The 17865-nt window shown below is 45.5% G+C and overlaps 1 protein-coding gene across 1 annotated transcript in view; it reads right to left on the bottom strand.

Moving 5' to 3' along the window:
- LOC139355932 (POLG alternative reading frame-like) overlaps positions 1-9919 on the bottom strand; it is a 28987-nt gene extending 19068 nt beyond the window's left edge. The window contains exon 1 of the mRNA XM_071068645.1: positions 9908-9919. The gene's annotated coding sequence lies outside the window, so the exon portion shown is untranslated. The remainder of the gene's footprint in view (positions 1-9907) is intronic.
- Positions 9920-17865: the final 7946 nt, after the last annotated feature.

The following is a 17865-nucleotide window of genomic DNA, read 5'->3' as shown; positions in this document are numbered from 1 at the left end:
GTATTCTTCTAATTAAAAAATTTTTATTATAGTTGCACTGAGAAACAGTTTATTAAAAAATGAAAATAATTATTATTTTTTAGAGACAGAGTCTCACTCTGTTGCTCAGCCTGGAGTGCTGTGGCATGATCATAGCTCACTGCAGCTTTGAATTCCTGAACTCAAGCAATCCTCCCACCTCAGCCTCCTGATTAGCTAGGACTACAGATGCACACTACCATGCCCGGCTAACTTAAAAATTTTTTTTGTTTGTTTTTTGTAGAGACGGAGTTTTGTTTTGTAGCCCAAGCTGGTCTCAAACTCCTGGCCTCAAGCAATCCTTTTGCCTCAGCTTGCCAAAGTGCTAGGATTATAGGTGTGAGCCCACCACCTCCAACTTGGGTTTGTATTATAAAATTAACCTCAGAAGCAAATCACTGCTCTAGACTCTGTGAAACCATGTGATCTTAGTCTATTTTGTGTTGCCATAGTGGAATCCTTGAGACTGGGTAATTTATAAACAAAAGAGGTTTATTTGGCTCACAATTCTGCAGGCTGGGAAGTTCAAGGGCATGGCCCTGGCTTCTGGTGAGAGCTTCCATGCTGCAACATAACATGGTAGGGAAGGTAACACAAGTGAGGAGGGAGAACCTGAGGGATGTCTCAGCTTCATAAACAACCCACTCTCACTGGAGCTAATCCTTTCCCACAGGAACTTGCACCAAGCCATTCATGAGGGATCCTCCCCATGATCCAGACACTTCCCACTAGGCCCACCTCTCAGCACCACCACATGGAGGATCAAATTTCAACATGAGTTTTGGTGGGGACAAACAAACCATGTCCCAGCCATGGCACATGTGGCACACCAAAGCAGAAACATAAACATATGAACAGCTGTTTTAGAGAAAGTCTGATTTCTATGCTGCCAGAAATACAAAGCAATGGTACTTATTCTGATGGATTCTTGAGTTATTTCAATCTTTTCCACATATTTCCTAAGCGTCATTCCTTCATATACAATTAGATGGCCCTCAGGCTTCATCCCATTGGAGATCAGAGTCAAATCACTATGAAATGAGTTGAATTTCATCCTCCCAAAATTCACATGTTAAAATTCTAACCCATAGCACTTCAGAATGTGACCTGATTCAAAAATAGGGTCATTACAGGACAGGTGCAGAGGCTGACGCCTATAAAGAGACACAGGGAGAAGACGGCTACCTACTAGTCAAAGAGAGAGGCCACAGACAGATTCCCTTACAGTTCTCCGAGGACCAAGCAGCCCTTCCGACACCTCGATTTCAGATTTCCAGCCTCCATAATGCAAGACAATACATTTCTGTTGTTTAAGCTATCCAGGCTGTTGCACTTTGTTATGGCAGCAAAAGAACACACCTTTCTTGTAGGAGATACTTATTTGTGATTAGTTCCAGAGGAAGAACTTCCTGAAGAAGGTGGGCAGGTCAGTGGGAGCTCAGTCCCTGTTGGCCTTCAGGCTGCCAAGGCCCACCCAACACTTGAGATGGTTAATGGCACCCATGTAAGGCCAGGGATTTGGGGAAAATGATTTCCCTCCATCTCTGGCGCAGACTGATCCTGGCCTAAAGTAACTCACATTATGCTTCCTCTCTTGACCTACACTTGACTGCCATTCCTGAGACAAGACCAGCACATGGCCAGGCACAGTGGATGGCTCACGCCTGTACTCCCAGCACTTTGGGAGGCCAAGGCGGGTGGATCACTTGAGGTCAGGAGTTTGAGACCAGCCTGGCCAACATGGTGAAACCCATCTCTACTAAAAATACAAAAAATAGCCAGGCATGGTGGTATGTGCCTGTAATCCCAGCAACTCAGGAGGCTGAGGCAGGAGAATTGCTTGAACCCAGGAGGTGGAGGTTGCAGTAAACCAAGATTACACCACTGCACTCCAGCCTGGGTGACAGAGTGAGACTCCATCTCAAAAAAAAAAAAAAAAAAGACAGGATTTTGTTCTGTCAGAACTTCCTCTGGTCACAGAGTCAAGTCATTTGTAAACCATCATCACTTGTGCAAATCTGAAAACTGGGGATTCTGCAGAGGTTGACAAAGGACACAGGATGTGGACAGAGGAAGTTGTGATGAAGTAAAAAAATCCCTCAGTGTCCAAAAATCAACCAAAGTGTCCATTTCTACTTTGATACTGTTACATGAGAGTGGAAGTGCAACTTATTTTATAGGAATACTAATTTTGCAATGAGTTTGCTAAGGTGTATGCCCTGCCTGCTGCTGATGGACCAGGGTTGGGGATATGGCCCTGAGACCAGCCAGTCCACTGGATAAACTGTGCCCTAGATGCCCTCCCTTGAACATTTTCACTCAGCTCTGCCAACATTCTGTGGATAAGAGGGACAGAGAGATGCCTTTTTTTTTTTTTTTTTTTTTGAGACAGAGTCTCGCTCTCTCACCCAGGATAGAGTGCAGTGGTGCGATCTCGGCTCACTGCAACCTCTGCCTCCTGGGTTCAAGCAATTCCCCTGCTTCAGCCTCCCGAGTAGCTGGGATTACAGGCGCCTGCCACCATGCCCGACTAATTTTTGTATTTTTAGTAGAGACAGGGTTTCACCATGTTGGTCGGGCTGGTCTCAAGCTCCTGATCTCATGATCCGCCCGCCTTGGCCTCCCAAAGTGCTGGGATTACAGGCGTGAGCTACTGCACCTGACTGAGAGATGCCTTTTAAGAGAAAGCTAGGCGGCAGAAGACACTGCTCAGGAGAGATGAGTGGAGAGAGGTGGAGCTGAAGGACCCCGAAGTATAGAAAGCAGAGGGGAGCCTCCTTTTCTATTACACTGTGGTCCCCTAAGGTGCATCTTTTCGCCCTGTTTCCCGCTCTTTGAATCCAGCAATCCAAGATTGCCTGCTGTGTCCTAGTAATGCCCACTGCTGGCCCCACCCTCTCTGACCTGAGCTAGCTCAAGTGGATACCTGTTCGTTGTAACCCCTCACCTTGCCTGGAGCAGCATCTTGCCCCTACCCAGGGAGCAGTCCAGCCACCCCGTCCCTGGGCTGCCGAGCACCTGGAGAAACAGCAGCCGGAAGACTGGACCCCACGACTGTTCATATCCCTGTCTGCATGGATTGAAACTCTGTTTTATTCACTGCTGTGGTTCTAGACCCTAGTGCAATTCCTGCCACATAGTGAGCACTCAAAGACAATGTTTGAATGAATGAAATACATTGCTTCAACCTCCGCTGGGCTATCTGAGCTCTCTATCTTCTCTCAGCACTTTTCACCTGTCTTTGCTTAAGTCCTTTTTGTTTCCTGCCCTGGCTCTTCCACTTGCTCAAGTTACCCTCCTGCTGCCTCTCTCTTCAGCAGTAATAGCTAACGTTTACTGAGTGCATACTGTGGACTGGGCACGGTTCTAAGTGTTTTATACGTGTGAAATCCTTTAATCCTCCTGAAACCTATGAAGCAAATCCTATTATTATCACTCCTATCTTACAGATGAGAAAGCTGAGGCATGGAGACTAAGTGACTTGTCCAAGTTCACAAAATAGCGATAATGAGGACTCAAACTAGACAGTCTGGCTCTAGTCAACATCCTTAACCCTTCATTAGCTTTGTGATAATAAAACCCAGCAGTGCTCAGCAGCTTAACTAAAAAAGCAGAGAAAACTCTTTCTTCATCAGAAAAGAACAAGACTATTCTTTATAAAATGTTTGTGAAAAGGGGTGATTGGTCTCTAGTTTGGGTGCCTAGCACAAGTCACCACCCCCTGGTTCACCAAGGAAACGGAGGGAATTGGTTATGAATTCTGCAGACCCTCCTGCTTGCAGACATCTTTGTCAGACCATTCTGCTGCCTTCCTCTGGTCTCAGAGAGCTGGGTCTGCCCTCGCTTTAGCTCTTGATCTAGGTCCCTCCTGACTGTTTTGGGGGTTGCCTCATTAGATGCACCCATCAGGTCCTGGCAGAAGAGAGGTGGTGCACTCAAAACTTGGGCTGCTGAGCACTGTCAGAGTTTAAGCAGGGTTTGATGAAGAGCCCACCCACGGGGTGTGAGCAGAATAGGACAGGGTGTGTGGGCACAAGCAACAGCAAGGAGCCACAAGGGGGTAAACGGTGACCCTGGGGCCTGGCAAAAGTGGGCTCTGTGGAGAGTGGGGGCCTGGGAGTGAGGTGGAGTAGAGTTGTATTTGACAGCAACAAGCCTTGCCGCTCTCTCTCCTGCCCATCCGTGGTGCAGAGGCTCCCGGAAGCTGGAGGGCAGTGGAGGCTGCCTAATGGAGTCTCCTGGAACACGGAGCAATTGTGGAGAAGGGAGGGTCTTAGGTAAACGGAGCATAGCCAGCGCATGGCTTCCCCATCCTGGGTGCTCAGCCTCCCCTTCTCTGTTAGAATGCTGTCTTCTCTCCTCTGCTGGCCCACCTCTCCCCTTCCTTCCAGGCACAATTCGTCAGAGAATAGTTTCTAATAATCGTCTCCACTTCCTTACTACCTATTAACTTTTATTTTTTTATTTATTGAGACGGAGTCTTGCTCTGTCGCTCAGGCTGGAGTGCCGTGGCACAACCTTAGCTCACTGCAACCTCCGCCTCCCAGGATCAAGCAATTATCCTGCCTCAGCCTCCCAAGTAGCTGAGATTACAGGAGTGCACCACCACATCTGGCTAATTTTTGTACTTTTAGTAGAGACGGCGTTTCACCCTGTTGGCCATACTGGTCTTGAACTCCTGACCTCAGGTGATCCACCTGCCTTGGCCTCCCAAAGTGCTGGGATTACATGCGTGAGCCACTGTGCCTGGCCAACTTTTAAAAATCCTTATTGCATTTTAGATTACAAATACAACATTAAGTTATGTAAATTTTGAACACTACAGGTCGGTTGTGGTGGCTCACGCCCCCAGCACTTTGGGAGACTAAGGCAGGTGGATCACCGGAGGTCAGGAATTCAAGACCAGCCTGGCCAACATGGTGAAACCCCGTCTCTACTAAAAATACAAAATATTAGCCAGGCACAGTGGTAGATGCCTGTAATCCCAGCTACTCAGGAGTTGAGGCAGGAGAATGCTTGAACCCGGGAGGCGGAGGTTGCAGTGAGCCAAATTGCACCGCTGCACTCCACCCTGGGCGACAGAGCAAGACTCCATCACAAAAAAAAAAAAAGAAAAAAAGGCACAGTAGCTCATGCCTGTAATCCTAGCACTTTGGGAGGCCAAGGTGGGTGGATCACAAGGTCAGGAGATTGAGACCATCCTGGCTAACGTAGTGAAACCCCATCTCTACTAAAAATGCGAAAAATTAGCCGGGCATGGTGGCAGGCACCTGTAGTACCAGCTGCTCGGGAGGCTGAGGCAGGAGAATGGCATGAACCCGGGAGGTGAGCTGACCCCATCTCAAAAAAAAAAAAAAAAAGAAGAACACTGCAAAAGTAGATAATATATAAAGGAAAAGTCTTCCATTATGTTAACCCATACACACACTAGAAACCACCACTGTCAAGAGTATAGTGCATGTTTGTCTAACTTGTAAAAAGTATATGTATGATCGGAATGACTGAAATAAAAAATAATGACACTATTAAATGCTGGCGAGGATGGAGAGAACTTTGATCACTCACATGTTGCCGGTAGGAATATAAAATGGTATGGCCACTCTAGAAAAGAGTATGACTGCTTCTTACAATATTAAATATGCACTTGCCATATGATGCAGCAATTACACACCTGGGCATCTACCCAGAGTAATGAAAGTTTATGTTCCTGGCCATAAATGTTTGCAATAGCTTTATTCCTAATTGCCCCAAACTGGAAACAACTCAAATGTCCTTTAATGGTGGAAGGTTCAATAAACTATGGTACATTCATACCATGGAATACTACTCAGCAATAAAAGGGAAGGACTTATTGATACGCATGACAATCTGGATGGGTCTCCAGAGAATTTTGCTGAGTGAGAAAAGCCAGTCTCAAAAGGTTACATACTGTGTGATTCCATTTAGATAATATTCTTGAAACAATAAATGTATAGAGATAGAAAACAGATTGGGTCAGGTAGAAGGGAAGAGTGACTGTGGCCATAAAAAGGTAGCATCAGGGGTCTGTGTAGCGGAACTGTTCTTCATCTTGACTTTGGTGGTGGTCACATGAATCCACACATGCGGTAAAATTGCTTAGAATTAAATACACACACATGAGTGGCTGGATATGGTGGCTTGTATCTGTAATCCCAGCACTTTGGGAGGCTGAGGCGGGCATATCACTTGAGGTCAGAAGTTCAAGATCAACCTGGCCAACGTGGTGAAACCCCATCTCTACTAAAAATACTAAAATTAGCTGGGTGTGGTGGCGCATGCCTGTAATCCCAGCTACTTGGGAGGCTGAGGCAGGAGAATCGCTTGAACCCAGGAGGTGGAGGTTGCAGTGAGCGGAGATCATACCACTGCACTCCAGCATGTGCAGCAGAGTGAGACTCCGTTTCAAAAAAAGAAAAAAAAAGAACTAAACACACACACATGAATGTGTGTAAAACTGATGACATCTGAGTAATGGTGAAGGGTTCTATCAATGTCAGTTTCCTGGCTGTGATATTGTGCAATAGTTATATGTTACCATTGGGGGGAAATGGGTGAAGGGTAAGCAGGATCTCTCTGTATTGTTTCTTTTTTCCAGTAAGTTTTATTGAGATAAAATTCAAGTAATATTTACCTTTTTAATGTGTAAAATTTAGTGGTTTTTAACATATTTACAGAGTCGTGCAACTTCAGCACTATCTAATTTTAGAACCTCTTCATCACCCCCAAAAGAAACCCTGTATCCATTATTAGTCACTCCCCGTTCCTCTCTCCCCCAGCTCCTGGCAGCCACTAATCTACTTTCTGTCTCTGGATTTGCCTACTCAAGTTATTTCATATTAATGGAATCATACAGTATGTGGCCTTATGTCTGGCTTCTCTCGCTTAGCACAAGGTTTTCTTTTTTTTTTTTTTTTTTTTTTTTTTTTTGAGACGGAGTCTCACTCTGTCGCCCAGGTTGGAGTGCAGTGGCCGGATCTCAGCTCACTGCAAGCTCCACCTCCCAGGTTTACGCCATTCTCCTGCCTCAGCCTCCTGAGTAGCTGGGACTACAGGCGCCCGCCACCTCGCCCGGCTAGTTTTTTGTATTTTTAGTAGAGACGGGGTTTCACCGTGTTAGCCAGGATGGTCTCGATCTCCTGACCTCGTCGTGATCCGCCCGTCTCGGCCTCCCAAAGTGCTGGGATTACAGGCTTGAGCCACTGCGCCCGGCCACAAGGTTTTCAAAATCCATCTATTAATATTTTATAAAATGTGTCTGTACTTCACTTCTTTTTACAGTCAAATAATACCTCATTGTATGGGTCTACTTCCACATTTTATTTATCATGTTCATAAGTTGATGGACATTTGGGTTGTTTCTACTTCTTGGCTACTATGAATAATGCTGCTGTGGACATTCATGTACTAGTTTTTGTGTGAACATAGTTTTTAATTCTCTTAGGTATTTATACCTAGGAGTGGAATTGCAGAGTCACATAAGCTCTGCCTCCCGGGTTCACGCCATTCTCCTGCCTCAGCCTGAATAGCTGAGATTACAGGTGCATGCCACCATGCCTGGCTAATTTTTGTATTTTTAGTAGAGATGACCATGTTGGTCAGGCTGGTCTTGAACTCCTGACCTTGTGATCCACCTGCCTCAGCCTCCCAAAGTGCTGGGATTATAGGCTTGAGCCATCGCACCCGGCCCTCTATGTTTAACTTTCTAAGGAATCACCAAGCTGTTTTTCAAAGGGGCTATACTGTTTTGCATTTCCATGAGCAATGTCTGAGGGGTCTGAGTTTTCCACATCCTTACCAACATTTGTTATTGTCTGTTTTTTTGTTTGTTTATTTATAGCCATCCTAGTGTGAAATGGTAACACACTGTGATTCTGCATTATCTCCCCCTCTTTTTTTTTTTTTTTTTTTTGAGACAGGGTCTAGCTCTGTCACCCAAACTGGAGTGCAGTGGTGTGATCACAGTCCACTGCAGCCTCAACCTCTCAAGCTCAAGTGATCTTCCCATCTCAGCCTCCCAAGTAGCTAGGGCTACAGGCATGTACCACCATGCTTGGCTAATTATTTTCTTTTTTTTGTAGAGACAGGATTGTATTGTCTCTTATAATTGCATGTAAAGCCGGGCGCGGTGGCTCACGCCTGTAATCCCAGCACTTTGGGAGGCCGAGGCAGGCGAATCACAAGGTCAGGAGATCGAGACCACGGTGAAACCCTGTCTCTACTAAAAATACAAAAAATGAGCCGGGCGAGGTGGCGTGCGCCTGTAGTCCCAGCTACTCGGGAGGCTGGGGCAGGAGAATGGCGTGAACCCAGGAGGCGGAGCTTGCAGTGAACCAGGATCGCGCCACTGCACTCCAGCTTGGGCGACAGAGCAAGACTCCGTCTCAAAAAAAAATAATAATAATAATAATTGCATGCAAATCGGCCTGGTGCGGTGGCTCACACCTATATTCCCAGCACTTTGGGAGGCCGAGGTGGGTGGATCACTTGAGGTCAGGAGTTCGAGACCAGCCTGGTTTAGTAGAGGCAACCAGCCAACAGATTTAGTAGAAACCTGTCTCTACTAAAAATACAAAAATTAGCCGGGTGCGGTGGCACGTGCCTGTAATCTTAGCTACTTGGGAGGCTGAGGCAGGAGAGTCACTTGAACCCAGGAGGCGGAGGTTGCAGTGAGCCGAGATCTCACCACTGCACTCCAGCCTGGACAACAATAGTGAAACTCTGTCTCAAAAATATTGAGCCACCACACTCAGCTAATTTTGTATTTTTAGTAGACACGGGGTTTCACCATGTTGGCCAGACTAGTCTTGAACTCCTGACCTTGTGATCCGCCTGCCTCTGCTTCCCAAAGTGCTGGGATTACAGGCGTCAGCCATCACACCCGGCCTACCTGGTGTTTGTTAAATGAACACTCGGGTGAACTGAAAACACCCAGCGATGCTCCAGAAAGGAGCACAAGTACAGTAGGAAGGGGAGGAGTTTTTCATATTGGCAAGAGGCCTCATGGAAACTACATCATGGTAGAATTGGAACTGCTCTGTGAGCAGCAGAAAGAAGGAAAGAGAGAAAGGAAGAGGGAAAAACCTTGGGGCTATTCCCTGGGGGACTTAGAGCCAGTAGGAGATTCTTCTTTCATTGCTGCCCACAGGCAAAGAGGGAAGTAAAAAGGTGAAGGAAGATACAGAGAGCTCCTCTGTCTCTGCTGTGCCTCCTTTGCTGAATTCAGCACCTACATGCTAAATGCAAAAGAACACTTGGCATCTCTTTCCTCCTCAGGTAGAATGAGAATCCCTCTAAACAAAGCTGGATAATGTCTTTACTATTTCCACGAAACTTCACCCTCTGGGAATAATGCCCTTCTCAATTATATGGGCATTTTCAGTGTACACCTCTTTGGAAAAGGTCAAGAACAATCCATATAAATATAATCTTTTCTAATTATACATTTATATTTGGGTAAAAGTTCTTTCATAGTAGGGATGAAAGAGAATAAATTATAGAACTCAAAGACAGAGAAAACGCTCCAGAAGAAAGTCTGAACTTACCTAAGAAAAAGTTAGATGAACAGCATTAGTTTTTTTTTTGTTTTTTTTGTTTTTTTTGCTTATATATATTATATATGTCTTACTTTCAATGAATATGTCTTACTTTCCTAATAGTAGAAAAAAGCAATACGTTTATTTAAACCATAAGAATTCTTGCTGGGCGTGGTGGTTCACACCTATAATGCCAACACTTCGGGAGGCCAAGGTGGATCATTTGAGGCCAGGAGTTCATAACCAGACTGGGGAACATAGTGAGACCCCACCTCTACCAAAAAAAACAAAAAAAAACAAAAAAAAAACTATAAAAATTTGGGTGTTGTACACACCTGTGGTTCCAGCTACTCAGGAAGCTGTGGTAGGAGGATCACTTGAGTCAGGGTCGAGGCTGCAGTGAGCTATGATCATGCCACTGCACTCCAGCCTGGGCAACAGACGGAGATCCTGTCTTAAAAAATAAAATAAAATAAGATAAAAAAGAATTGCTCATCAGCGGACATGGAGTAAAGGTTATCAGAGGAAAAAACAGAAGGGCTGAGGCCACCTTGCTCAGATTGGAGGCTTATAGGACAAGGGAGCATATTTGTTTCCTATGCTGCATAACACATTACAACAAACGTACTAGTTTAAAACAACTTCCCTTTATTATCCCACACCCTGTGAGTCAGGGGCCTGGGCATAGTGCAGGCTGCAGGGCTGTCATCATGGTGTCGGCCATGGCTCAGCTCCATCTGGAGGCCTGACTAGTGACAGATCTGCTGCCAAACTCATTCGGGTTGTTGGCAGAATTTGGTTCCTTGTTGCTTTAAGACCAAGGGCCTGGCTTTTTCTGACTGTTGGCTGCCCTTAGCTCTATGAGGCTGCTCACAGTTCCTTGCCATGTGGACCTCTTGATAGGTCCTCTTACAAAATAGCAGTTTGCTTCTTCAAAGCCACTAAGGGATGAACAGAGCTAGTGGGGTGGAATTGTATATAATGTAATCTAATCACAGACTAACAGCCCGTCACCTTTGCCATATTCTGTTGGTTAGAAGTAGTCTTAGATTGGGAGGCTGAGGCAAAAAGATTGCTTGAGCCCAGGAGTTAGAGGCTATAGTGGGCTATAATTGCGTCTGTGAATAGCAACTGCACTCTAGCCAAGGCAACACAGTGAGACCTCATCTCTTAAAAAAAAAAAAAAAGAAACAGAAAATAAGAAAAAATAAGAAGCAGTCACTGGACCCACCTACACTCAAAGGGAGGGGATTATATGATTATACAAAGGTGTGAGTTACTAGGAGGTGGAGATCATGGGGACCACTTTAGAGTCTGTTCCTTAAAGGGAGCTCAGAAATTCTTTTGGGATCCATATCCCCTTGTCACTCAGCATTCCAGTATGTTCTAGTGGCTATCCTACTGAAAGCACCTGGGATTCTTCACCTGACAGTTTTCCTTCCACCTGAGACACAGACATGCTGGAGAATTACTGACCCAATGAGCAGGCCCCAGCCAATGATGGATGGAAACCGGAGGCTCCCCTTCTTCCTCACCTCTTGGGTAGGAAAGCTCAGAGGCATGTTCTGCACTGTCTCCCAGGGTCCCCAGTAGGACTGAACCCCAGTTGCAGTTACACAGCAGCAACTTGCTTAATAATGTTCCTTTTCTTGGCTTCCTTCCCTTTCCTGCCTTACTTCCCCACTCTAGCCTTCCTGGAATCACCTCTTAAAGAAACTAGTTGAATCCAGAAACAGAAAGTAGAGTGATTGCTAGGGGATAGGGGAAGGAGGGAATGGGGAGTTAATTGGTTTAAGGCATATGGTTCAGGTTTACAGGATGAAAAGGGTTATAGAGATGGATGATGGTGATGATGGCACAACATTGTCAATGTGTTTAATACCACTCAATTGGACACTTAAAACTTATTAAGATGGGGCTGGGCACGATGGCTCACTCCTGTAATCACAGCACTTTGGGAGGCCGAGGCGGGCAGATCACGAGGTCAGGAGTTCGAAACTTGCCTGACCAACATGGTGAAACCCTGTCTCTACTAAAAATACAAAATTTAGCGGGGCATGGTGGCACACTGTGTGTGTGATTACAGGCACACACACAGATTACGCCTGTAATCTCAGCTACTCAGGAGGCTGAGGCAAGAGAATTGCTTGAACATGGGAGGCAGAGGTTGCAGTGAGCCAAGATCGTGCTACTGCACTCCAGCCTGGGTGACAGGGCAAAACTCCATCTCAAAACAAAACAAAAAAAAACCCCACAAAAACAAACAAAAAACAAAACAAAAAAAACCTTATTAAGATGGTAAATTGTATATTATATGTATTTTACCACAATTTAAAAAAATGGAACAAAACAAAATATACAGAACAAAACTAGTCGCACTCAAATCCTGCCTTAAGGTCTGATTCTGGGACAACCTAACCTAAGATAATAGGAATCTATATTAATTTTGGGTAGCAGAGAAAAAAAGCACTTACAAGCTGAGTTTAGGGTTACATGGAGTCCAACTAAAAGAAACCTAAAATCAGCAAAGACTAGAAATGAGAGAAAGAGTCTAGCAGGCCTGGGGAGGAAAATGAAGAATCAGACACCATCTTCAACAAGTTAGTCAAATGTGACTGAGCTGGGAATGGTTAAATTTCCCAGCTATAGATAGATGATATCCTAAGATTCCTCACAGTGTAATAAAGCAGATTTTTGCATCCTAAACCTGAACGTGGCAATTTGGACATGTCACAGAGGCAGGGCACAGAAGAGGCAGCAAGACTTCAGCCCTCCAGCAATTAGTAAGTAGAAGTGACCAGCAGTTTTGGGCTGCCCAGCATCTATTGCCACTATCTTGTTAATTGTACCCTGATTTTCCTTGAATGTCTCCAAGATACCTTAAAATCAGTAAGTCCAAAACCAAACTCATGATTCTCCCTGCCAGACCCAGGCTTCTTTGAACATTCCATAGGTCAAGATGGTGCCATCATCTATCCATGTAAGCAAGCCAAACACAATGACCCCAGCCTAGTTCCCTTCTCTCCTTCCCTGTAAACAATCTGTCACCAAGTCCTGCAATTTTACTTCCTCAATTTCTTGTGGGTTTTTGTTGTTGTTGTTGTTTGTTTGTGTTTTTTTAGATGGAGTTTTGCTCTGTCACCCAGGCTGGAGTGCAGTGGCACGATCTCGGCTCCCTGCAGCCTCCTCCTCCTGGGTTTAAGCCATTCTCGTGCCTCAGCTTCCCGGGTAGCTGGGATTACAGGCATGCATCACCATGCCCAGCCAATTTTTTCTTTCTTTCTTTCTTTTTTTTCATTTTTAATAGAGATGTAGTTTTTTCATGTTGGCCAGGCTGGTCTCAAACTCCTGATCTCAGGTGAACCACCCATCTCGGCTTCCCAAAGTGCTGGGATTATAGGCGTGAGCCACCGCGCCAGGCCTACTTCCTCAATTTCTGTTAAATTCATCCATTTCTCTCTGCTTACACCACTATGACTACGCCAGTCCAAGTCCCTGCCATCTCAACTTCCAAAATAGTTTCCTAGCTGTGTCACTCAGTAACAGGGCAATCCCCGTGTGATGGATAATTTTAGGCATCAACTTGACTGGATTAAGGGATACTCAGCTGGTGAAGCATTATTTCTGGGTATGTTGGTGAGGGCATTTCCATAAGAGATGGGCATTTGAATCAGTGGACTGAGTAAGGAAGATCCACTCTCACCCAATGTGGCTGGACACCATTCAATCCTTTGATGGCCTGAATAAAACCAAAAGGTATAAGAAAGGCAAATTCTCGCTTTCTCACTCCTGAAACTGGGACGCCCTCTTCTCCTGCCCTTGGACATCAGAACACTAGGTTCTCTGGTTCTTTGGACCCAGGAACTTGCACCAGCAGGCAGTCTGTTTCTCAGGCCTCTGGCCTTGGACTCAGAGTCACACTGTCAGATTCCCTGGTTCTCTAGCTTGCAGACAGCATATAGTGAGACTTTTCAGCCTCCATAATCATGTGAGCCAATTCCTCTAATAAATCTCTGGGCTGGGCGCGGTGGCTCACACCTGTAATCCCAGCACTTTGGGAGGCCAAGGCGGGCAGATCACCTGTGGTCAGGAGTTTAAGAGCAACCTGACCAACATGGTGAAACCCCATCTCTACTAAAACTACAAAAATTAGCCTGCGTGACGGCAGGCACCTGTAATCCTAGCTACTCGGGAGGCTGAGGCAGGAGAATTGCTTGAACCGGGAGGCAGAATTTGAGTGAGCTGAGATCGTGCCACTGCACTCCAGCCTGGGTGACAGAGCGAGACTGTCTCAAAAAAAATAAAATAAAAAATAAATCTTATCTCCTATCTATCTATCTATCTATCTATCTATCTATAATAAATCATCTCTCATCTCTGTCATCTATCTATCTATCCATCCATCCATCTCTCTCTTTCTTCTATTGATTCTCTGTCTCTCTGGAGAATCCTAATACACTCTGGGCATACAAAGCCCTCCTGACACCCCCTCAGTTTCTTCTTAGGGAAGCGCCTCTGGCTACACTTCCCAACCTCAGGACTCCTACACATTCTCACAGTCCATGTACTCATTGTTTTCAGCGTTCAATCGTAGTTGTAACATAAAATATTTGTAAATATATTTTTATTGTGAGAACATTCAGTTTGACGAAATACAGAGAACAACATATCAAGCACCTATGTAGTCATGACCCAGAATTAACTATATTAACACATGTTAACCTTCTGCCATATTTATTTCAAATTTTGTTTTACGTTTAAAAGGAATCAAACATAAAACAGATATGGCTAAAATCCACTTGACCAGTGTTTCCCTTCTCCTCCACTTCTGTTCTCTCTCCCTCTTCAGAGGAACTAGCAACAAGAATTTCAATGTATTTCTTTCCCATTCATGTTTTTATGCTTTTAATAGATAAGATGTGTTTTCAAAACCATTGGTTGTGTTCCTATTGTTTTTTGTTGTTGTTGAGACAGAGTCTCGCTCTGTCGCCCAGGCTGGAGTGCAGTGGCGCTATCTCAGTTCACTGCAACCTCTGCCTCCTGGATTCGAGCGATTTTCCTGACTCAGCCTCCTGAGTAGCTAGGACTACGGGCACGCACCACCGCGCCTGGCTAATTTTCGTTTTGTTTTTTTTTGAGACGAAGTCTCGCTCTGTAGCCCAGGCTGGACTGCAGTGGCCGGATCTCAGCTCACTGCAAGCTCCGCCTCCCGGGTCCACGCCATTCTCCTGCCTCAGCCTCCGGAGTAGCTGCGACTACAGGCGCCCGCCACCTCGCCCGGCTAGTTTTTTTTTTTTTTTTTTTTTTTTTTTTGTATTTTTCAGTAGAGACGGGGTTTCACCGTGTTAGCCAGGATGGTCTCGATCTCCTGATCTCGTGATCCACCCGTCTCGGCCTCCCAAAGTGCTGGGATTACAGGCTTGAGCCACCGCGCCCGGCCCCATTTTTGTATTTTTAGTAGAGATGGGGTTTCACCATGTTGCCCAGACTGGTCTTGAACTCTTGAGCTCAGGTGATCCGCCTGCCTCGGCCTCCCAAAGTGCTGGGATTACAGGCGTGAGCCACCGCACCTGGCCTATTCCTACAGTTTCTAAAAGCAGATATAATTAGTTTTAATTTAAACCACTTTGATTTCATTCAAGCCGAGAATATCTTGGTCCTCAGGTGGTGGATTCAGAAGGGAACCAAAGAGGGTTTTCATTCTGTCTCATCGTGGAGAAACAGCAGCAAGAACAACCAGCTCATTTTTCTTCTTCTTCCACTTTCCCCCAAGTATCAGAGGGGAGCTGGGGCCAGCAGTACCCATCAGAGAATATCAAAGCAGAAGCACATAATGCTTTGGCACCTGTGGGCTTACCTGGTAGCATCATAAACGTCTAACACCAGCGCTGAGAGTTGAACATTTTAAAAATAGGGAAAAATACAGTGAATGAACAGGTGGCCTCAAGTTTCTGTGCCCCCTGGTCCTGGAGACATGGTGCTGTGCTCAGGCTGGCTTCTAGCCTACTTCTGGTCTGCTTCCTGTCTGCTTGAAGCATGTGGCCCTGCTGCTGGAGGCTTGGCATCTGAAGATGTGAAGCTTTGGGTTAAGAGGCTCAAAGTGCCTCCAAGTTGTTACATGGAATCAATAAGGGTGAACAAGTGCCTGCGGCCTTCTCTGGGACACTTTGCCCTCTTCGGTTTGTTACAGAAGATACGGCTAAATAAATTTTAGATTGTTTGCTTCCAGATACAAAGGAGGGCATCAAAGAGGAGTAAACTCCTTTCCAAGTGATTGCGCCAGCCAATCTGTCTAGTCTAGATTGAGAATTATACCTTGCCGTGACAAAGGGTCCAAAGAACAACTCATCATCCTTGGCTAGGAATAAAGTTATTGCTTCTTAAGGGGCGGAGAACTCTCTGGCTTCATATCATTAACATACTTGTCACCTCTAACTAGACCCAGTCAGGCCCAATGAGCTCCATTAGAGTGAAACTCAGAACCTGCTAATACTGAAGTGTGGATGGACAACAGTATTTGTTTATGTGTAAAACTGGTACTTTTTTTTTTTTTTTTTTTTGGTGGAAAATGAGGAAGTGAAAAGAATGTGACCTTTGGAGTCACGCAGACCTGGGTTTCTCTCCTGGCACCGCCTCTGACCTGCTGTGTCACATGAGCTTTCTGAGCTTTAGTTTTCACTTCTGTGACACAAGGAGAAAATTCCCATCTCATAGGGAGAATTTAGTGAAAGGACTGAGCATTTTGTCTGGGACATGATTGATCCCTTCATCTGATTTTTTTTTCTTTTTTTTTGAGACAGAGTCTCGCTCTGTTGCCCAGGCTGGGGTGCAGTGGCACGATCTCAGCTCACCGAAACCTCTGCCTCCCAGGTTCAAGTGATTCTTGTGCCTCAGCCTCCCAAGTAGCTGGGATTACAGGCACGCACCACCACGTCTGGCTAATTTTTGTATTTTTAGCACAGACAGGATTTTGCCATGTTGACCAGGCTGGTCTCGAACTCCTGACCTCAAGGCCAAGTGCCTTGGCCTTCCAAAGTGCTAGGATTATGGGCGTGAGCCACCGCACCCGGTCCCTTCATCTGAATTTGGAGAGGGCAAAAGTTGGAACTCTGGGTTGTGCCTGGGAAAGGTGGATATGAGGTGAAGATTAGATTGGGGCAACTATAGGAGTCGCCAGAGTCTGCTGGCCATGCCACCATTTAGGAACTGGTAGAAGGCTGCTGCAGTGAGAGCTGGCTTTGCTTCGATCCTGTTAAGTAAACCATGAGGATGCTTCAGTGTTTGGAGCGGCCTTCTTTGGTCACCCACTGTATCACCCTGGGGCAGAAAGCTTCCAATCTCAGTCCCACAGGGGTGTTATTCACGTTAGGAAAGAGAGTGGTTTTCATTTTCAGAAGAACACGAACACATTGGCCTCCAGATGAATATGCAACTTCAAAGCTTCTAAAATAGCTGGCTATCCCTTGTCCTGAGTTTTCACTCAAGGTTTATGACACTGTTGTCGGATATTCATTGTCCCATATTGGCTAGACTGGAAAAGCGGAATCTCTTCTCCCTGTCCACATCTGAAAGAGCAACACTGTCTGCTGTCCTACAGAGCCTGTCATTGATCTATGATTTGGCCTCTCACCTTAGACTGTTCTCAATACGTAGAACAATGCTCCACCTTCACCCGTGTGTAACATTAGGCTGGATAAACACTACCAAAGGAAACATACATTATTCAGGGAATGTGAGCGTGTAGGTCCCATGCCCACAGTGTGTCATGGACTTACCAAGAGATGTGTTGCAAATAATGAGTGGCATCTTGTTTCAAACAATGCAAAGCCAACAATAATAGGAAAAATGACACTTCTCTGGATTCTCCAGCTAAGAAAACACAAAGCAGTTTTGGCGGATGGAGTTCAAGCTGATTACTTTTCTACCTAAATTATTCTTTTATTTCTTTCAAGTTGGTTTCGCAAGGTTTTAAGGAAGCCACCCAGTTGTGGGTGGAGCATTTTCTTCTGGGAACTACTCCCAGGTGCATGAAATACCATTCAGAAATGAGCAAGACATGTTCACAAGGCCAAGGGCTTCTTTGGAGCCATAGTTACTCTCCACTGTATGCTGCTCACACATGGATTTTTGGTTTGACTTGTAAACCCTAGCCTGTTGTTGCAGGCTTTAAAAAATATGTGTTGGCCAGGAGTGGTGTCTCACGCCTGTAATCCCAGCACTTTGGGATGCCGAGTTGGGAGGATCACTTGAACTTAAGAATTTGAGACCAGCCTGGGCAACAGGGCAAAACTCC

This window comes from Macaca nemestrina, chromosome 1 (genome assembly GCF_043159975.1).
Source record: "Macaca nemestrina isolate mMacNem1 chromosome 1, mMacNem.hap1, whole genome shotgun sequence".
NCBI classification, from domain to species: domain Eukaryota; kingdom Metazoa; phylum Chordata; class Mammalia; order Primates; family Cercopithecidae; genus Macaca; species Macaca nemestrina.
This window is presented reverse-complemented; position numbering and strand designations above follow the sequence as displayed.